This window comes from Camellia sinensis, chromosome 13, assembly GCF_055761805.1.
Source record: "Camellia sinensis isolate YWXY chromosome 13, ASM5576180v1, whole genome shotgun sequence".
NCBI classification, from domain to species: Eukaryota; Viridiplantae; Streptophyta; class Magnoliopsida; order Ericales; family Theaceae; genus Camellia; species Camellia sinensis.
This window is the reverse complement of record NC_138973.1, coordinates 74,100,782-74,120,209: the sequence shown is the minus strand read 5'-3', so window position 1 is coordinate 74,120,209 and position 19,428 is coordinate 74,100,782. Positions and strand designations below refer to the sequence as shown.

At 35.7% G+C, this 19,428-nt stretch overlaps 1 pseudogene across 1 annotated transcript; it reads right to left on the bottom strand.

The window, feature by feature from the left end:
- Positions 1 to 1,186: 1,186 nt before the first annotated feature.
- LOC114281818 (signal peptide peptidase-like 2) lies at positions 1,187 to 16,807 on the bottom strand (annotated as a pseudogene). Its single transcript, XR_014349057.1, has 13 exons — positions 16,546 to 16,807; positions 15,056 to 15,214; positions 14,808 to 14,919; positions 14,073 to 14,192; positions 12,903 to 13,052; positions 12,610 to 12,796; positions 11,474 to 11,508; positions 6,103 to 6,278; positions 5,484 to 5,537; positions 2,356 to 2,448; positions 2,121 to 2,263; positions 1,549 to 1,617; positions 1,187 to 1,346 (listed from the first exon to the last, which is right to left on the bottom strand). The product of XR_014349057.1 is annotated as a signal peptide peptidase-like 2 (transcript).
- Between the last annotated feature and the right edge of the window lie 2,621 nt (positions 16,808 to 19,428).

Sequence of the window (19,428 nt, the reverse complement as noted above, 5' to 3'; positions counted from 1 at the left end):
CATTGATGGATTAATCATGACTTTATGCGTCTCATTTTAAGTGAACTTAAAGCATGTTCATGCCAATAATAATGAATGTAGACCAAAGCTGTCTAATGGGTTAGGCATGTTTGGCTACGGAAGTGTGGAATTAAAGCTCTTCCATAATGCCAAATAGGATTTCGTTGGCCCTCACAGACATTGGGGAAAAAAATATTCACATATATTAAACACTGAAAACAATTCCTCTTATTTTTGTGAAATTTGACTTTAACTCTTAGAATTTCAATTTAAATCCTGCACTTTCAGTATTATTTTATTACAATGTGATCCCTCTGTCACTTATTAAAATTTAGAACAGAAGATGACCATGTGTAAAAATTAGAGAGCTCAAAATGATATTAAACTGAAATTATAAGGACTATCAATGTAATGAATATATTATACAAGTAATCTCTATAATTTCTTTTGAATTCCACTCCCTTTAGTTTTATGTATTATTTTTCCCTCCAAAATGTTAACAATACATGGTTGACCGACAACATTGCAACAAACTGAAAATATAGAATTCAAAGTTTTCAAATTAAAACTACAAGAACTAAAGTGACGTTTCATTTAAACTATAGGGACTAAAAGTATAAGGGTTTGGTTATGGTGTGCAACTTACACCTTACACCTTATACCTTACACTTACACCTTACACTTACACCTTTTGTAAAAAATTAAACCTTACACTTACACCTTTTTTGAGGTTGCACACCATGTGCAACCCACTTACACCTTACACCTTACACTTACACTTACACCTTATACTTATACTTACACCTTACACTTACACTTTTTGTGTAAGTGGCACATGGTGTGCACTTGCACACTTAAGAAAACTCCAAAGTATAATTTACCCAAACCAAAAGTAACATTTGCTGTACATCTTCATATAAAAAGAAGACAACAATTAATCAGGGACTAAAACATGAAACACTGAAAACAATAGACTGGTTATTTACCATAACATTGATGATCTACATGTTATAATGATACAATTAGAAGAACATGTCTCATTTCTATTGACTATATTCTTTAGTGGGTTGGAGTCGGATATGAGGGCCAACCCTTTCTGGTAGCCCTCTTGTCCACAGAATTGTCAGATCACCTCTCTTCCTCCCAGCGTCAAAAAGTCCCTGCATCGACGTGCAAATTTATTTATTTATTTTTTAATTGGATAATATAAAGTCATTTTGCATTGAACAAGGTTTCTCTTTGCTTCTCGAGGTGAAAATTATCTAGTGTGAGCGGGACAATATATAGCAATGCCGGTCGGCCATGATCGTCCATCAAGTTCAGTGCCACATAAGTAATAAGCAGACCTGCAATGCAATATATTTTAGATTTAATAACATCTCGAGTTTCAAAATTTCAATATACAACCAAAAAAAAAATGGCAATAAAACTATAGCAGCTGTTGTAATGTTCTTTCTACTTCATTGCTTGGTTGCATTTTACTAATAAATTATAGACTCCTTGATATAATTGTAGCAAGCTTGACATGGTTTCTGTATAATTTCTTACCTAATCCATAAGCAAACATTGCCCACAAAAAGTATCCAGCTCAGAGTCTTCTTTGCCAACCAATCAAACCTGCCAAGGACAACCCACATCACTTCAATTTGGCCACCAAATGGAGCATTAGGGCAGTTTATTATTATTTTCTTTTTAAGAACAGACTACTGTATCAATTAGATTGAGCGAAGGAACTCCATGAATATACGAAGTTCATAAAGTTTCTAGTCTAAATATTCCAATTTTGACATGCTTCAAGATCCAAGTCTGTTGTGAAACTTTAGTCAGACAAGTCTCAAAGAAAGTAATAAGCATATGGGCGGTTCTTGTCCATAAAAGCATAAGTCCTACCATTAACTTTCCCTGGATTCAAAACTATTCAAAAACAATGAAATATGGGAAATATACCCAGCCAAAAAAACAAGAGAGAGAGAGAGAGAGAAGAAACCAGTGGAATAGGAAAATACATAAACCTAACTTCAAGAATCATCGATTAAAATTAACTATGCTCCACAAGTTTCAAGTTTCAGGGACCAATCAGGAACAAAAATCGTTTCCAGACAAGGCTGCAGAAGTCAAACCGAAGTGAAAATGCTATTAGCAATCCTGGTAAAAGGATGTCACCAAAGCCAATGATACTGTAACCAGCCCATGGATCAAACATGCATGGAATCTTCAGTAGCATTGGAATACCATCCTCTCCGCTTTTATCACCACGAGCTACCTATAAAGTTCCAAATTATTGTTAACGACTCAAAAGTGATATTATTCTGAACCAGCTAGCATAGTGCAGGAAATATTGAGAGGATTACTTACCACAATCATCACACTTTCATGGAACAACTTCTTCGAAACAAACACCCAAAATATGTCGTACAAGAAGGCACAACCGAGAAGAACAGTACCCACCTGATTCGCAAAATACACAGAACCATGTCAAAGAAAACATGAAGTGAGAAACGCTTTTGGTTTTGAAAACTGTTCAGACCACAGTGTACTGCTGACACAATTTTTATTTCAGCAATGAAACTTGGAACTACTAAACTAAGAAATCTAGGGTTCCCTTAAATGAAGAAAAGTGAGTGTGCACCCCAAATTGAACTTTTTCACAAATAACCAAGCCTGTCTATTAACTAACCTAGCCAAGCATGTTCATAGGCACAAACACCGTGTAACCTCAAAAATTGCACCCTATATTACAGGGGAAATGGAATACACAAACAAACAAATAAATAAAAGATCCTGTTTAGCATTGGACAACTTTCACTGTTCTCCTTTTCCATTGTCTTTGGAAAGGAGTGGTTATTTTGCTTATCACACATGGACAAACTTGTGTAACCCATAAACTCACTCACTTCTAATTCATTCTTATCAGGCTCATAGAATGTTTGCTTTTATCGGTTTCTTCTCTTTCCTGTCGGGTAAATTTCATTTAGCTGTGCAGCAATTACCTCATCCTTGACATGCCTAATAAAGCCAAAAGCCATTATTTGTGAATAGCCTTGTGTGGTGGTGATGCTTGGAATTCGAGCTGAAAGTTAGCTTGTGCAGGACGGTCAATGTCACGACCCAAACCTGCCCCTGAAAGTTTGGATATGACCAGCTTAGCCTAAGGCCTCAACTTTGCTATAATAAGTTTTACTCAATATTGGGACCGGAACGGAAGCAAAAAATAATAGAATAAAACATTCATTGAGCTGTGACTAGATGCCAGGATCTTAATGCATTACCATACATAAGTACATAACATTCCATACACCATTTACATTACTGGATGTGAAAAAGGGGGACGACCCAAAAGTCAAGTATTGACAATATATACACATGTCTATTCTTCTGAAATCCAACAAAATATGCCAACATACGGGTTTCCCAAAAATAAACAAAAGAGTCACTTCAAGTGACTCAGCAAAACGGGTCCAGCAAAAGGCTCCTGGGCTGACCAAAGGTTGTCCTGCAACCTGGTCACCTACAAAACATCCATAAAAAAAAATGGACTAAGCAAGGCTCAGTGAATGATAGTAATACAAATAGATCAAGAGTACGACTATAATTTAACAGTGCATATTATCATAAGTTGGTCTTATTCATATTTCCCTTCCTGAACGGCCTCGGGCCCATATAAGACAAAACGGCCTTAGGCCCAATGTAATACAGAACGGCCTTGGGCCCATCGTAGTACAGAACGGCCTTGGGCCCATCGTATTAGCAAACAGAATGACCTCAGGTCCATATCTCATATGCCAAAGTTCAAACATATATCAAACATATCTCGTATAACATAAGTTGTTTACTAAAAAAAAGAGTGAAAAAGATACCGAACAACATATATAAACACAATACGTGAATAGAGCATGATATTACACTACTATCACTCATAGTGATGCGGGTGAGCGCTGGTCCCCTCCTGTACGTGCCCTACACATAGCACTCAACTCGTAAGTACATCACCTTTCCTTAGTTTCCTCTTATTTCTCAATTATTCGATTTGTTAAGTTTCATGTAATTAAATGCATTGTAGGAACATCGAATGAACATAATAACACATTTAGAGGATCGAAAAGAGCGAAAGAAAATTATAGAATTTTTCAGCTTGGGCCGCACGTGCAAAAGTCCCCACCGCACGTGCGGACCGCACATGCTTTTATTACAGCGTAGCCCAATCTTTTTTCCCTATTTTCCGCACGTGCGGCTGTGCCTCCCGCACGTGCGGCCAAGGGCCCCGCCCGTGCAGTCGTATACCCTGTTTTGGCAGTCCGAAACCTAGACAAAAACTCAACTAACCAAACTCATTGAAAGGTATAAGATAGGGAAAAATTAGCTCAATATCATGATATATCATCATAATGAACATGAATCACAAGCATAATGAGTCCATTTTCCTCTTAAACTCATATACACATCCCAAATTCTTTATATTTCATCCATGCTTGGTTGATCACAATATTTCTCTATAAACAACAAGATGTATGTGTCAGGTCAAAACAAGTAGAGCTAAAGGAACATAGCTCAAAACAACCTCAAACACAAGGATCATCCATCAAAGCAACCAACTACCATAAGCAAGGCTCTTGTTGTAAACCCTAACTAACATGAATGTAAAGATTTCATTCTCAAATCAAATAGAGAGAGAGAGATGGATGTTCTAGTTAGATTATACATACCTTGAATTCTAGTCTCAAAGCCCTTTTCAATTCTTTCAATCCTCACTCTTGTTGACCCACTCTTCTTCCCTCTTCTTCTCTAGCTCCTTCTCTCCCTCTCTCAGGAGATATTAAGTCATCCATGTCTTTTATATCTATCTAGTCTAAGTTCTAAGAGTGTTGACTCTAAATTTTCCCAATTAATTCGTTACGAATCAAATTTTTACAAAACTTAATATTATGTCCTAAAAATTATGCGAATCATAAATGTAAAGTCAATTTTCGGTTATCGCGCCTCTACGGCTTCCAATTTCAAATTCAGCATCGTAATTTTAACAGATTTCTCCAATAACCAACAGATAGAATGACATAATTAAATAATTCAAATATGTAAGCACAACTCCACATGGAATTTCACACTAAATAAGTAATTATGCATATAACTAGAAATGTAAAGCACATAAGAGGGTCGGGTTATTACAGTCAACAAGCTTGATTGAGCAAAATAAACATACAAATTAAATTATACACAGACTAGTGACTTAGATGGACAGACACAAGAATCGCAACCATTTTGATTATTAGCAAAATTCTTCGTATTTTGTTATACAACATGTACCTGGGATTTTCAACTTCTTCAAGTTTGTGTGAAGCCTTGAATTATTTTATATAAAAAGCCTAAATAAAAACAAATTATACTATAATTGGCGCTATGGAAATCCAAAGAATCTAAGAAATGGTCCAGGCATGTTTAAAATAGTCATTTAGCAGCAATGAATACAATTGATTCAGAATCATTACCTTGAGATTTGGTACACACACGATCTGAAGAATTGTAATTATCAATGCAATTCCCTGATTGAAGAAGAGATAAAAGAAAAATATCATTATTTGAACGCTGCATGAACTTAGAAAAGCCTATGCATGGACAAAATACTTGGCATGCATAAGCTACTCATGCTCTTGGGTTCATCTATTTTACTGTTGTGTAATGTAGATCTCAATTTTCTAACTCTCACTAAAGATTATACCAAAGATATTTTGGTTATCCTATTCTCATTATAGTAAAAAAGAATATGAATTTATTTGATTTAACTGCACACATAGCCCTTGATAGACCAGAATAGCAGAAAAGGATTCATGTAGCCAATCCCGTCTGGTGTGCTTTCTTGCACGACATATAATTGACCTGATTCGTAAAATCACACATATAGTTGACGGAAAAGGATTCACAAGGCTTAGTTTGCTGGTTGGTTGGTTGCCGTCAACTATCTCTCAAGAATTCACCATATTGGTCAATAGAAAAGGCCAAAAGTTATTTTTATCAGACAGGGGGAAAGCCTATGCCAACAAGGGTAAAATAATGTAAAATTGCTAGAAGAATAATTTCCAAAAGCAAAAATACAAAGTTCATCCTTACAAGTACATCTTGGCCTATCCAGGCAAAGGAGATATTTCTGTAAACTGCCCAAAAAACAGCAAATGCTATGCAGAATGGAGAAACAACCAAAGTAAGGTATGAGACAGCCCCAATGAAAGGTACTTCAATGAATAATTCTTCCGTACGTTTGAACCCCCTGAAAAAGTACTTGCCCACTTAGTTCCCCCAAAACTTCAAAAGGAAAATCTAAAATCTCATAACTATATGGAAGGCTCTAATGCAATTATCAGCACATCCACCAATTCATTAGAAAGAATAAATAACACATTGGCAGATCAACAGAAAATGACACATGCCAATGACATATTGCAAACTTTTGATAAAAGGAAAGTGGTTGATAGTGTGTCATCAGAACCCCATGCAAAATAAATAAATAATATATAGATATATAGATAATAATTGAATCGTGAAACATTCATTATATAGAATGGAAATCTATCCAGAATATTTTGCCATTACCAGAATTAAACAAACACTGTGAACCTAAATCTGAAAGCATGACATAGTACTAAATGTACTTGAGGCCTTTCCAAGTAATTATTTTATATTACCACAACACTGTTCACAAATAATGATTGAATTGTGATATATTACCACTCTCAACATGCAAGCATCATACTGCCTGCCTGCTTCACTATTCCACTCCACTTTTAGTGAAAATCATATTATTTCCTCCATCCTATAAACAAGTTTGTCAGTCATATTATCCTTTCATGGCAATATATTTCTTTCTTTCCTTATCTTTTTTTTTCCCCCCATAATCATTCAACTTACCTCCCTGAGGTTCTCACAAATGCAGAAACATACCTTCATTTATCTTAAATTTGTTAGACTTGTCCCACATGTCTCTCTAAGCCATCCAAGCTTAGTTAATATACTTGAGAGGTCCCTCTTTAACAAAATTACAATAGCTTCTCTGTCAAATCTGGCTGCTCACACAGTTCCATTGACACTTACGTACCCTTATACCCTAACCTATATTCATATTTCTTTTATTGGAAAATAAGTCCCGTCTCACAGTAAAAATCCAATACAAAAATGACAATTAAAAACACCACCAGCAATAGTGATTGAAGCCACAGACACTGCAGCCCAACTCCTCTCTCTCTCTCTCTCTCTCATGGATCAGTCCCTCCTAAACCTCAGAACAGGTTTTCACAATTGCTCAGTGAATAACTTTCTCCAAAGATCTACAATTTTTTATTATCCAAAAAAATTGATATAATCTCAACAAAATCAAATAGAGCTCATTAAGTCACTTTGATGTTTCACATGCTTGATCTATCGCATTTGACCCATTATGTACCCGTCCTTATCCACTTTTTCCAGCTTATATACTTTCGTTCTTTTCTTTTGTGTGGGGGAGGGATTGGGATGCATGGTACCTTAGAAACTGTACAGGTTGATGTTGAATGGAAGTAATGACCAAAATGACATTGTCAATTAACTTAGATTAAAAGATCTTTATTTAAAAAAAGGGAGGTGGGGGGTGGGATAGAGGAGAATTAAAATGAATTACAGAGAAAGATGAAAGAAGAATGTGCACATAACATAAGCAAATTAGTCATCCTCATTCATGAAAAGTTGACAGCAGAAATCATTGTTTCTGCTAGGTACACAAAAGAGACTTAAGCGCAATCTAAGAAAATTGAGGTTAGGTAAGTAGGATTGTTAATAATTTCAATGGAAGCATAATCTACCCACACAAAGTCAGGTATGTTGGATTGTTAAGAATTTCAATGGAAGCATCAAATCATGCAGTTGGCATTCTTGCTCACCTGATTCTGAACTATTAAACAAATATTTTGTGCTCACGGAAAATTATTTCTTACGCCCAAATAAGAGGATATAGACATCTAAAACTCTAGACATGTGATATTCCTTCACTGGTACAATATATCCTTTGCCAAAATGAAAATTACTCTTACTCCCCTACCATTGAAACAACATTATATTAATATACCTCCAGAGGAAGAGCTGGCTCAACCATCGTACTGATATGCAAGTTAAAGTCCAAAAATCCAAACTTAACCAGAAACAGGGCCAAATTAAAGATTTTCAGGTTTTTGCTCAGAGAGTATAAGAGCTGAAGTACAAGAAAACTAAAAAAGAAGACAAGAAACATGCAAAGGTTTTTTTTTTTTTTTTCCACCACCACCTTGTCCTTACTGCTTGATTCTCATTGCAGATCCACAAGAAATTTGTTCTTTGTTTCTATCTCTCTTTCTCAGGAGGTTTAAGTTCTGTCTAATTTTAACCAAATCCCACAGGTTTTGCAACTTCATACACACCTGGTGCTGCTTATGAGTCACAAAAAATTCTAACAGGTTGCACAAATTCTTTTGCAATCATATTGCATGTTGCAAAATAACTACAGGGTCACAAATAAAGCATGGATTCAAAGCAAAAGGTCATAATTTAGTGTACAACAAGCTTATATCAACAAATGCAGACTTTCATAGAATGATAGAAGGCAAATGTCAAGAAGAGAAGAATAATTGTACCTTGATAGCAAGGTGTTAAAACCTATCACCTACTTCACCCACTTAAACCTACTCCACTAAACCTAACCCACTACACCACTACCACCTCACCTACTCCACTAAACCTAACCCACTACACCACTACCACCTCCACTTCACCTACTCCTTACCTACTACACACTCACCCTCTTCTATATATAGGAATCATGAATCATTGTAATAGAAATCAACATATCAATATATCAATCAATAATACATCAATTTTAACATGGTATCAGAGCGGGTTTAGAACCTAATATTTTTGCTTCCCCGGCGGGCGGCAACCTCACCTTAGCCGCCCGCCGGACCTCAACCTAGTCCGCTAAGATTTTTTTACACATACCTCGCCAGAGCAAAACCTCCAAAAGCCCTACCCTTCGCCGCCCACCACCGCCGTTGACGGCGGTGCAACCAGCACTCATCTCCTTCCAATCTAACCAACTAAGAATCTCTTACAATGGCTGCGGCCGGAGGGGCTTCTTCGGACGTGACCGAAGGACCAGTTCTCAGCGCAGTGTTCGCAGAGTTCCTAGCCACACTCCTCTTCCTCTACGTCACTGTCGCTACAGTCATCGGTCACAAGAAGCAAACCGGACCATGCGACGGCGTCGGAATCCTCGGCATCGCATGGTCCTTCGGCGGCATGATCTTCGTCCTCGTCTACTGCACCGCTGGCATCGCATGGTCCTTCGACGGCATGAGCTTTGGTGCTACTGTTATCTACAACAATCCACAAGTCTGGGTTCAGCATTGGATCTTCTGGGTTGGACCATTTGTGGGAGCCATGGCAGCTGCCGCATACCATAAGTAAAACAAAAAACAAAAAAAGAGCTGCTGCCATTCAAGCTTTGGAATCTTTCCGCAGCAACCCCACCCACTCAAAAAAAAAAAAATATATATATATATATATATTTCCAAACACCATTGCTGTTTTTTTCACAAATCCGTATAGAACCCATCTTTCATTTTGATTTCACATTTATTCTTATTATTTCTTTCTTTATTTTTCTTACACCTTATTTTTAAATTCCATTCATACCATATAGCTTTGCACACCAAACCATCTTTTATTCATCTTAGGGATCAACCCCGTTCACAATTTTACACACAAAAAAAAAAAAAAAAAAAAACATCCACAGGCAGGATTTTCTTCTCTACTCTGCCGCCGGTCTCTTCTTCTTGCCTCCGTCCTGGACGGCCCTTGACGGTGTTGCCTCTGTGTTTCCTAGACCACCAAGCACGTTGCCTCCTCCCTGCTCCTCCACTACAGCATATGGTGGACCTCCAAATCGGAACATCACTGTGGCCTTCCGCTTCAGCTCCTTGTTTTCTGCCTTTAGCACACTTATCTCTGCTCGCGCATCCTTATACATGCGTTGGACCAGAGCCAGCTGGGAGTTTAACTGTTGCACCTCATTTGTCCTGCTCTGCAGCCGGTGCGACAAGTTTGTGACCGCAGTCATGGTTTCCACACATGACTTCAGAGTATACTGATTGGCCTCAATATCAGTTTGCACCGCCATTTTTTGCTCCACCGACCGCATCGGAAAGTTCAACGGAGCAAACACAGAGGTGTTGGGTTGAGGTTCACGGGCCTCCGCACCAGTTATCTCTCTTGTTGACTCGTTGAGGTCGGGAAAGAGAGTGAGTAGACCACGGGATGAAGAGGCCATATTCTGGGTAGCTGAACGGGAAGAAGAGGCCATGTTTTTTGGGTTGCTGAGTGTTTCAGCGAAATAGCAATTTCAGACTGATAATGTTCGGAAGGGGAGTGTTTCAAGATTTGCAGCTCTTAGAGGCAATCTCTCAGAAAAACGAATATCTCTCTCAGAAAATGAAGAGTTTTTCAGAAGTTTTTTCCCAGGTTTTTTTGTCTTCGCTTCTGCCTCAAGCACAGCCTCCGCATTGGTTTATATCGACACTGACGACGCGGCCGACACGCCACTCTGTCGTTCACGTGCCTCGCCTTTTGATGGCACGCTTTTTGATAGATTGGGCACACCTTTTGAGGGTGCGACTTTTTAGGGGTCCGACAAGACTCTGTAAACTGTCCCGACATTGATTCCGGTTAGTTTCTACAAGGGTCCGACAAGACTCTGTAAACTGTCCCGACATTGATTCCGGTTAGTTTCTACACGGGTCCGACAAGACTCTGTAAACTGTCCCGACATTGATTCCGGTTAGCTCCTTCATGGGTCCGACAAGACTCTGTAAACTGTCCCGACATTGATTCCGGTTAGTTTCTACAAGGGTCCAGCAAGACTCTGTAAACTGTCACAACAACTGTCACAACATTGTCTACTACAACGGTCCGACATGACCCCATAAACTGTCTTCTACATCGGTCTGACACCGCCATCCAGTGTCCTCTACACCGTTATGACACCACCATACAGTGTCCTCTACAACGTTATGACACCCCCATACAGTGTCCTCTACAACGTTATGACACCATCATCCAGTGTCTTAACCAATGGTCTGACACGACCATACAGTGTCTCCTATCCTCTTTTATTTTTATGTATTTTCTTGTTTTGTTACTCTCTCCAAACTCAAGTTGGTTAGTTCCTATCCCCCTTGAGTTTGCGGGGGGCTGTTAAAACCTATCACCTACTTCACCCACTTAAACCTACTCCACTAAACCTAACTCACTACACCACTACCACCTCACCTACTCCACTAAACCTAACCCACTACACCACTACCACCTCCACTTCACCTACTCCTTACCTACTACACACTCACCCTCTTCTATATATAGGAATCATGAATCATTGTAATAGAAATCAACATATCAATATATCAATCAATAATACATCAATTTTAACACAAGGCAACCAAGCAAGTTTGCGAGTACAAGAAACTAAAAATCAGAATTCATTAACAACCACAAACAAGCCAACATCCGGCATGTTCAGATTTCAAATCATGTGGACTCAAATTGCGTAACTAAGTTTGCAAGGTAATAGATAAATAGATGAAGAAGATTTATGCACACAAATACATATATATGCATATATATATGCAAGTGGATACATTTGCATATTATGCTAGTATGTAGTAACACATGTGCAGATTGCTAATAAGCACGGATACAACACAAGACAACATGACACATTGAGATGACAATGTTCAAAAAAATCGAGACATGACAGGCAAGTAAACAACAAAATAAATATATATTTATATATACATGAAAAGAATAACTATTTCTTCATATTTTATAGTACAAATTTATTGACAATAAATTATATCAATATAGTAAGAAATAATTTTTCCACATTGGAACAAATGTGAACAAAATGTTTACTATGATAATTTCTTCTTTTGAAAACTCTATTCATAAACGAATTGGAAGTTTTGGACTTTATAATTCCTCAAATTAAAAATTCTAGAGGGATTAATAGGTAAAATTCACAATTTTTATTTTAAAATTGGATCTTAAGCTATTTTCTTCAAATTTGCATTGTGTTTCATGTGCGTCTAAGCAATGGACAAGGGTCTCCCCAAAGTGTCTGAAGTGTGTTCAATTCTAATAAAATTGAAAACTAAGGCCATCTCTAGCCTTTACTCAAATTTGAGTAAAAGCTTTATTTGATATAGAACATTCCAATGGACAAACTCATATTTAGCCATAAATTTGAGTAGAAACTTCAATAATGGCAGGGTGGTAAATTCGATAGCCAAAAAATAGCCTTGAAAAGTTTGAGTAAGCATTTGAGTCTCCCTTGATTTGGGTAAAGATTTGAGTAAAACTCAATTTGGTATAAGTTTGGCTCAAGGAGTGAAGGGTGTTTTGAGTGATTTTTACCCAAATTTAAATTTAATACAGATTTGAGTCAAGAATTGGAGATGCCCTAATAGGACACAGTTGGATGTGTGTGTCTGACACAGACACATCTTCTTAGAATTGTATGTGCTTCTTAGTGTAAATATCAATTCGGAATGGAAAATGATGACTCACACCTCTGCACCACCAATGGCAAAAAGAACCACCAAAAATTCAAGGAACCAGGAGGATGTTAATTTGTAAAGTATAACCAAGAAGCATGAAGCAATAACAACAAATAAGACTGCTGATGCTGTGCTGATGTCCACAATACCACCAGTAACAGCGTCTTTGGTGGTGGGAAATTCATCTGAAGCATCCTACAAGAACAAATAACTTGATACATCAGTGAACATACAAAGACTGTAAAAGAGAGATACTCTTCATCAAATAAAATTTTTAAATAGTTAAGAAATGGAAGAGAAGTTTTAATAGCTTGTCCTGTTCAATAGCTGCTTCTCTTGCACTCCATGCAGACCAATAAGATGCACACAAGATGGTACCAACTGCCATAAGCCATAAAAAAACTTCTGCTATGTCAACTAGTGGTCGTCGTGGAGAGTATAGCTGCACAGACACTGTAGAGAATTGTCAAACCTTAAAAGGCTATCTTGTAGAAGTGATTACATGAGAAAACCTATGCCAAACAAATTTGGTAAAAGTACAGGATTTTACTTTTTATTGGATATGAAAAGAACTTAAGAGTTTCAATTAGAATCAGTAAAAGACAGCACAAAGGTGGTGGGGCTAGTGAATCACTTTTCAATTGGATTTTCAGTTAGAAGGCAATGGCAACAATTCTCTTGAGCACTTACACTTTATCAAGTTTTTAAAAATCAGTAAATAATTATATTGAAGCTCCGTTTGTTTGGGCAGAAAACATTTTTTGGAAAATGTTTTCCCTATTTTCTGGTGTTTGGTACAATAGAAAACAAAAGTCAATGGAAAACAAACCTATTTGGGTAGAAAATGTTTTTTGGACTAAAATTTACCAATGTCACCATACCACCACCACCACCACCATCACCACGGTCACCGCCACCATCACTGCCACCATCACCGCCGCCGTCGCCCCACCATCTCAACCTCTACCTTCATTTCACCACCACAACCACCAAACATAGAAAAATGTTTTCTCCATAAAACATTTTCTGGAAAAAGTTTTCCGTAGATCTTGTTCACGTAGGTACATTGTTCCTAAACAAATTTACTGCTTACCATTTCCAATAACAATATTATATTTCATACAACCCAAATCATGCTTTATTGTCTTTAAACAAAAATGTTTTTTTTTTTTTTTTCTTCTCTCTTTATTTATTTATGTTTTCCCTTACAAGCTCTTTGAGTAGCCATTTGGTCAGAAATCAGACACCAAAAATAGAAAGTAGTTATATCCTTGCAGCAGTGACCCATCATAAATTAATAACTGGTTTAAACCAATAACAGAAAGCCAGTCAGATCCATTTGTTCCAAGAGAAGCAAAAGAAAGTACTTGATGAAGCCACAAAAAGGTTAAAGAGTTTAGACAAATATGAAATTAGCTTTTGATAAGGAATTTTCAGTTTTGCTTCAAACTATAGATAATATGAAAAATTTACCTAATGAACCATTCATCAGCATTTTCTCCAAGCTTGCACCAGCTTCTTGAGGCAACAAGACAGCAGGTATGTGTATATCTAAATCAGTTTCATTAGGTTCACAAACCATCTTGTAAAGCTCTGCAAGTAACAGAAACAAGTTTGATATTATTGAAATAGAAAGAGAGAACCGCAAGTTTAGAAATGTGATCAATCTCCATGTTCCCCACTGTTTCAGAATTTTACATGCAAAACACTGTAAACGAGGTTCATTATTCATGTCCATCAGAAATCGGATTCAAATGTTTAAAACGACAAATAATAATAATAATAAATGTAAGAAGAACATCATTATCAAATGTGAAGCAACCATTAAATCATGACATAAATAAAAGGGATAGCAAAAGCAATAAGAAAAGAGGAATTGTATATAACAGGTGCCAACAAATCTACAATTATAAAATGGAACTACGGTGCATTCACTCCATATCCCATCAAGCATACCAAGTCAAAGAATTGGTAACCTTAAAACCAAAAGAATCTCCAATTCAATGCAAGCTAGACAAGAAACAGTTTTTTCTCCCCGAGTCTTCATTTTTTTTTCTTTCTTTTTTTTCTATATTTGACCTGTGGAGGCCATTGTAAGGAACACCATCAGTAATTGATGTGGAACGTGTGCACACTATCAGTAATTGATTACGCTGAAGTTCTTGACACAAGCAGCAAATAAAAGATTATGCAGGAATTACTAATTACCTTTCTGGTTATTTACAATTAGGACAGCTGAAGCACCAGCATCTTGTGCAACATTTGCCTTGGTTGTGAATTTGCAGTTACCACGGTCCACCATGATGACATCTCCAGCAAGCTAAAAACAAAAATAAATAAATAATACAAAAAAAAACATCAAAATTATGAATTAATTGGTATGAATTAAACACACTGCAAGTCTCCAGTGTTAGTGTATAAAAAATCTAAATGGAAGTGTAGGGTGGAAAGAAAACCTTATTCTTTGGTTGACTACAACAATCACGAGGGTCTGAATGTGTAAGGCGAGTTTGGTACGCATTTTTTTCCTTTGACACAATGTTAGTTCCGAATCGAGCACCGACACCAACAAATTCATCATCCTCAATGCCATCAACCCAAGTTTGAACTTTCACCTGAAAAGCTTTGACATATTGATGAGTAAATCCTAGTGATGGGAGGAAACAATGGAGCACTAAACATTAAACAATTATGAAGATATCCAAAAATCAACTTAACTTTTCACATTGGTAAGAAACTAGATGGATTTATCAGCTACAATGTGGGCCATATTAAGTTCATGATAATAGTTCAAATGAACATGAAAAAGTTCCTTCCCACTCATAGCTTACTAGAGTAAGCACATTAGATATTTATATTTTAAACTAAAAGAAGCTACAAAATGAAAGTAATGGGACATGATTTCAATTATGATATGGGAAAATAAAGAATGCAACTTCATCACCGCTACTACCTTCCTCAGAAATTGATTTCCAGAAAATTCATTACAATTGCACAGCATGTGTTTGCACAAGTATAGATCCAAGGGGAGGTGTAAGGGGTTGACTGACTGCACCCCAAAAAATTTAAACCCCACCCCCACCCCGACCCCGACCCGCATTATACTATTAATAGTAAGATAGTCCAAAAATTGTAAGGTTTCACACCCCAAAATTAACCATAAGACACCGAGTTGTATCGAATATTAGTCCCCCATTCTTGTTTATTTTTTCCATGGGGCTTTTTTTTTTTTTTTTTTTTGGTTTAATGTGTGCTATTGGTGTTATATATATTGAGTAACTCAAAAATCTAAAGCACACATTTATGTGTATTGGTGCTTTAGATTTTTGTATGTGTATATCTAAATCATTTCCATTTAACATAATTATTGCCTTTCTTTGGTTTTAAGAACATTTCACTACTCAAACAAAAAAAGACATTTCCATTGATTGAATTTGTCAGAATATTCCTTCAAAGAAGAACATCTCCAGTAGCAATTTTGTTTAAAAAAATTCAGTAAGTTTTCTCAATTAAGAATTACATTTGTTTTCACCCTCAAAGTTAGAATTCTGGATCGGTCATTGTGTGGGTAGATATAGAAAAATAAATAATAATAATAATAATAATAAAAATAAAAAATAAATTGTAGGAATAAAAAATAAATGCAGCTCACTTCCACACGAAAAAGCTAAAAACAAAAACAAAACACATGTAAAGCTATTGAATTCAGAAGAATCTTGAAGCTGAAACATAAAAACAAGGAACAAAGAAACAAAGCAAAGCTCCAGCAAAGAGGAAACAAAAAATAGTAAAAAAGTTTATAGGACCCAAACTACAGAGACTGTACATAAATGCACGAGCACAGACATTATTGAAGAAAACAATGAAGACCCAATTGAAGGATCAAAGAGAAAGGAACTGGGTTGGAGAGAAAAGGGGGGGGGGGGAATGAAGAATTAGATGGTACCAGTACGAAATCGTTCTCGCAACCAGGCTTCATAGGAGCCAAATCGTCGTCGTGAACAATGTCACCAGCTGAGACGAATTAAGAGTTGTTGAAGATGAGTAAAGCAATCACTGAATGTATAAACACAAGGCAGCAAAATCTCAGCAAATCCATAAGACTGGACTTCAGAAGTTTGATGCCAAAAAACAAAACAAAAAAAGTGGTTTGAGAGAGAGAGAGAGAGAGAGAGAGAGAGAGTGAGAGAGAATCCAGAACAGTTCTACAGACGAATTGAATGGAATTCGGTTTTTTTGCGCTCAAATAGCAACAATATAGTTTTTTTTTTTAAAGAAAAAAAAAATTAATTACACTAATAGTCCCTATAGTTTGGAACTTGTGTCACCTGTCTTGACTTTTCAATTGTGACACATTTGATCCTGAATTTTAAATCTTATTTCAAATAAGGACAATTAAAAATATTATTAAATTTTTCAAGGGTAAAATCGTTAATTTGATAAAATATAAACTAATTTGACAAAAATAAATCTTAAAAAAATATTTTTAATTTTTTTAAAATTATTTTTATCCACCAATAATAAAATTATGTAAAATTAATAAAAATTACATGATTAATTTTTTAAAATTAATTTTACATGACCATCATTCAAACACATAATAAAAATTAATTTAATAAAAATAAAAAATAGATGTCTAAAAGATATATTAATTTTACATAATTTTATTTTTAGTAGGTAGAAATAATTTTTAAAAATTCAAAAATATTTGTTTGACATTTATTTTTGTCAAATTAGTTTATATTTTATCAAATTGATAATTTTACCCTTGAAAAATCTAATTATATATTCAATTGTCCTTATTTGGAACAAGATTCAAAATTCAGGATCAAATGTGTCACAATTGAAAAGTCAGGGACCAAAATGACACAAGCCCCAAACTATAAGGACTATTTGTATAATTAGCCCAAAAAAAAACTACCCTTTGTACACTTTCCTCTCAAAATATTAATCCTTATTTTATTTTTTATTTATTTAAAATATTAATTTTTTTAAAAAAATCAAAAACTAAAATAATATAAATTTCTTATTTTGTCATTCTTTTAAATTTATTAATAATACAAAAGTATAATTATGATAGTTGATATTTTCAAAAAAAATACTATCTAAAGATAATTTTGAAAAATTAATTTTTTTGAAAGTGCAATAATTATTTATCAAAAAAAAAAATAAATATCCTAAAAAAGAACTATTATTTTGAAACATGGAATAACTAAATATCATAACCAATTTGAATTATAACTCATCATCAATTACAATTAAAATAATATTATAATTAAAAAAAGACATTCGGATCCTCTCCTTGAGAATCCTACTTCATCTTGTACTTGCAACGGCTAAGATCAGTTGTTACACATCCAACAACCACAAAAAAATAAAATAATAATATGAAATTGAAATTTCAGAAAATTCTCACCCGTTGCTATAGTTATACATTCACTTCACTCTCACTCTAACTCTCACTCTCACTCTCACTTTTACTCAGCTTCACACTCATCCGTCCTCCTCCACCGAACCCACACTCACCGGCGACCAGTCCCGACGGCCACCCAGACGGCACTAGTGACCCAGACGGCGATCCACCCAGACGGCGACCCACTCCAGCCCTAATATTCTCTGCTTTGTGAACCATAGCTCCACCGCGACCACCACCATCGACTAAGCGAAGAAATTTCTTAATGAGAACGTGGGTTCTTAGGTCATAGATGAACCAGGTTTGTCTTCGAAACGCTGAAATTAAAAAGTTAGAGCTGTGTGATTGAGATTGAGAAAATAGATTTGAAATTTCAAAATTAGGGCTTTGCTTTGGGATTCCAATAGAGAAAGATTAGGGTTTTAAGAGTGGGTGTGTTTTTGTGCGTTTTTTATGAATCAGTATCCACAAACCTATTTAATTAGTGAGACAAATTGATTAATTTTCTACTTGTTTTTATAAAGAATTGTTGTAGAGTTCTTGAATAGGCTTTGAGGAAATAAAATAATTTTGTGCCTTTTTTTTTTTGTTTTGTTTTTATACTGGAAACAATGAACATACTTTCTTCTCCCCTTTGGTTGGTTGATAAAAAATTTGAGGAATGAGAGAAAATCAGAAATATATTAAATCTAATGTTTTAGTTGTTTTGATTTACAAGAAGTCAAAAAGCCAATAAGTTGTGGCAATTTGGGTTTTTGAAGTCTGAATCCTGTGCATTAAGGTTGTTTTGAGTTATGCTAGTATGATCAGTGATATATGTTTCTTCATTCAAAGCACCACTGGTATTTTACTACGAGGGGTAGTGGAAATTTGGCATTTAAAAATTTGGTTTTTGTGCATTTGAGGTGGTTTTGAGTTATGCTAGTATGATCAGTGATATAGGCTTCCTAATTCAAGCAATGTTGGTGTTTTACTGTGGGGGGTTGAGATCACAACAAAAGGAAGTCCATTTAAATTCACATTACTTTTTTTCTTTTTTCTTTTATGGATATCTCTTCATGTGCTTGGTTTTGGGATTAATTCCAACAGTATCTTCTTTCTTGGTTTTGTAGTACATAAAGTTATATACAAATCAATGGAAGTAGGCAATGTGGAAGTAGGTACCATGTGTTCTTTTGTTGAATTCTTAAGCCTCCACACTCTGTCCCTCTCCTCTGGAAATATGATATTGAAATGCTATGTTCAAATATTTGCTAGAGAGGCCAAATAATATATTACTTACAACTTCTGTTATGGGCATAACTCTATATTATTTGCTGGAGAGACCAAATAATATAGAGTTATGGGCATAACTCTATAGAACTGCCATATGTGTGTAATTACAAATTATTTAATTTAAACCTTGTCTATGAGACT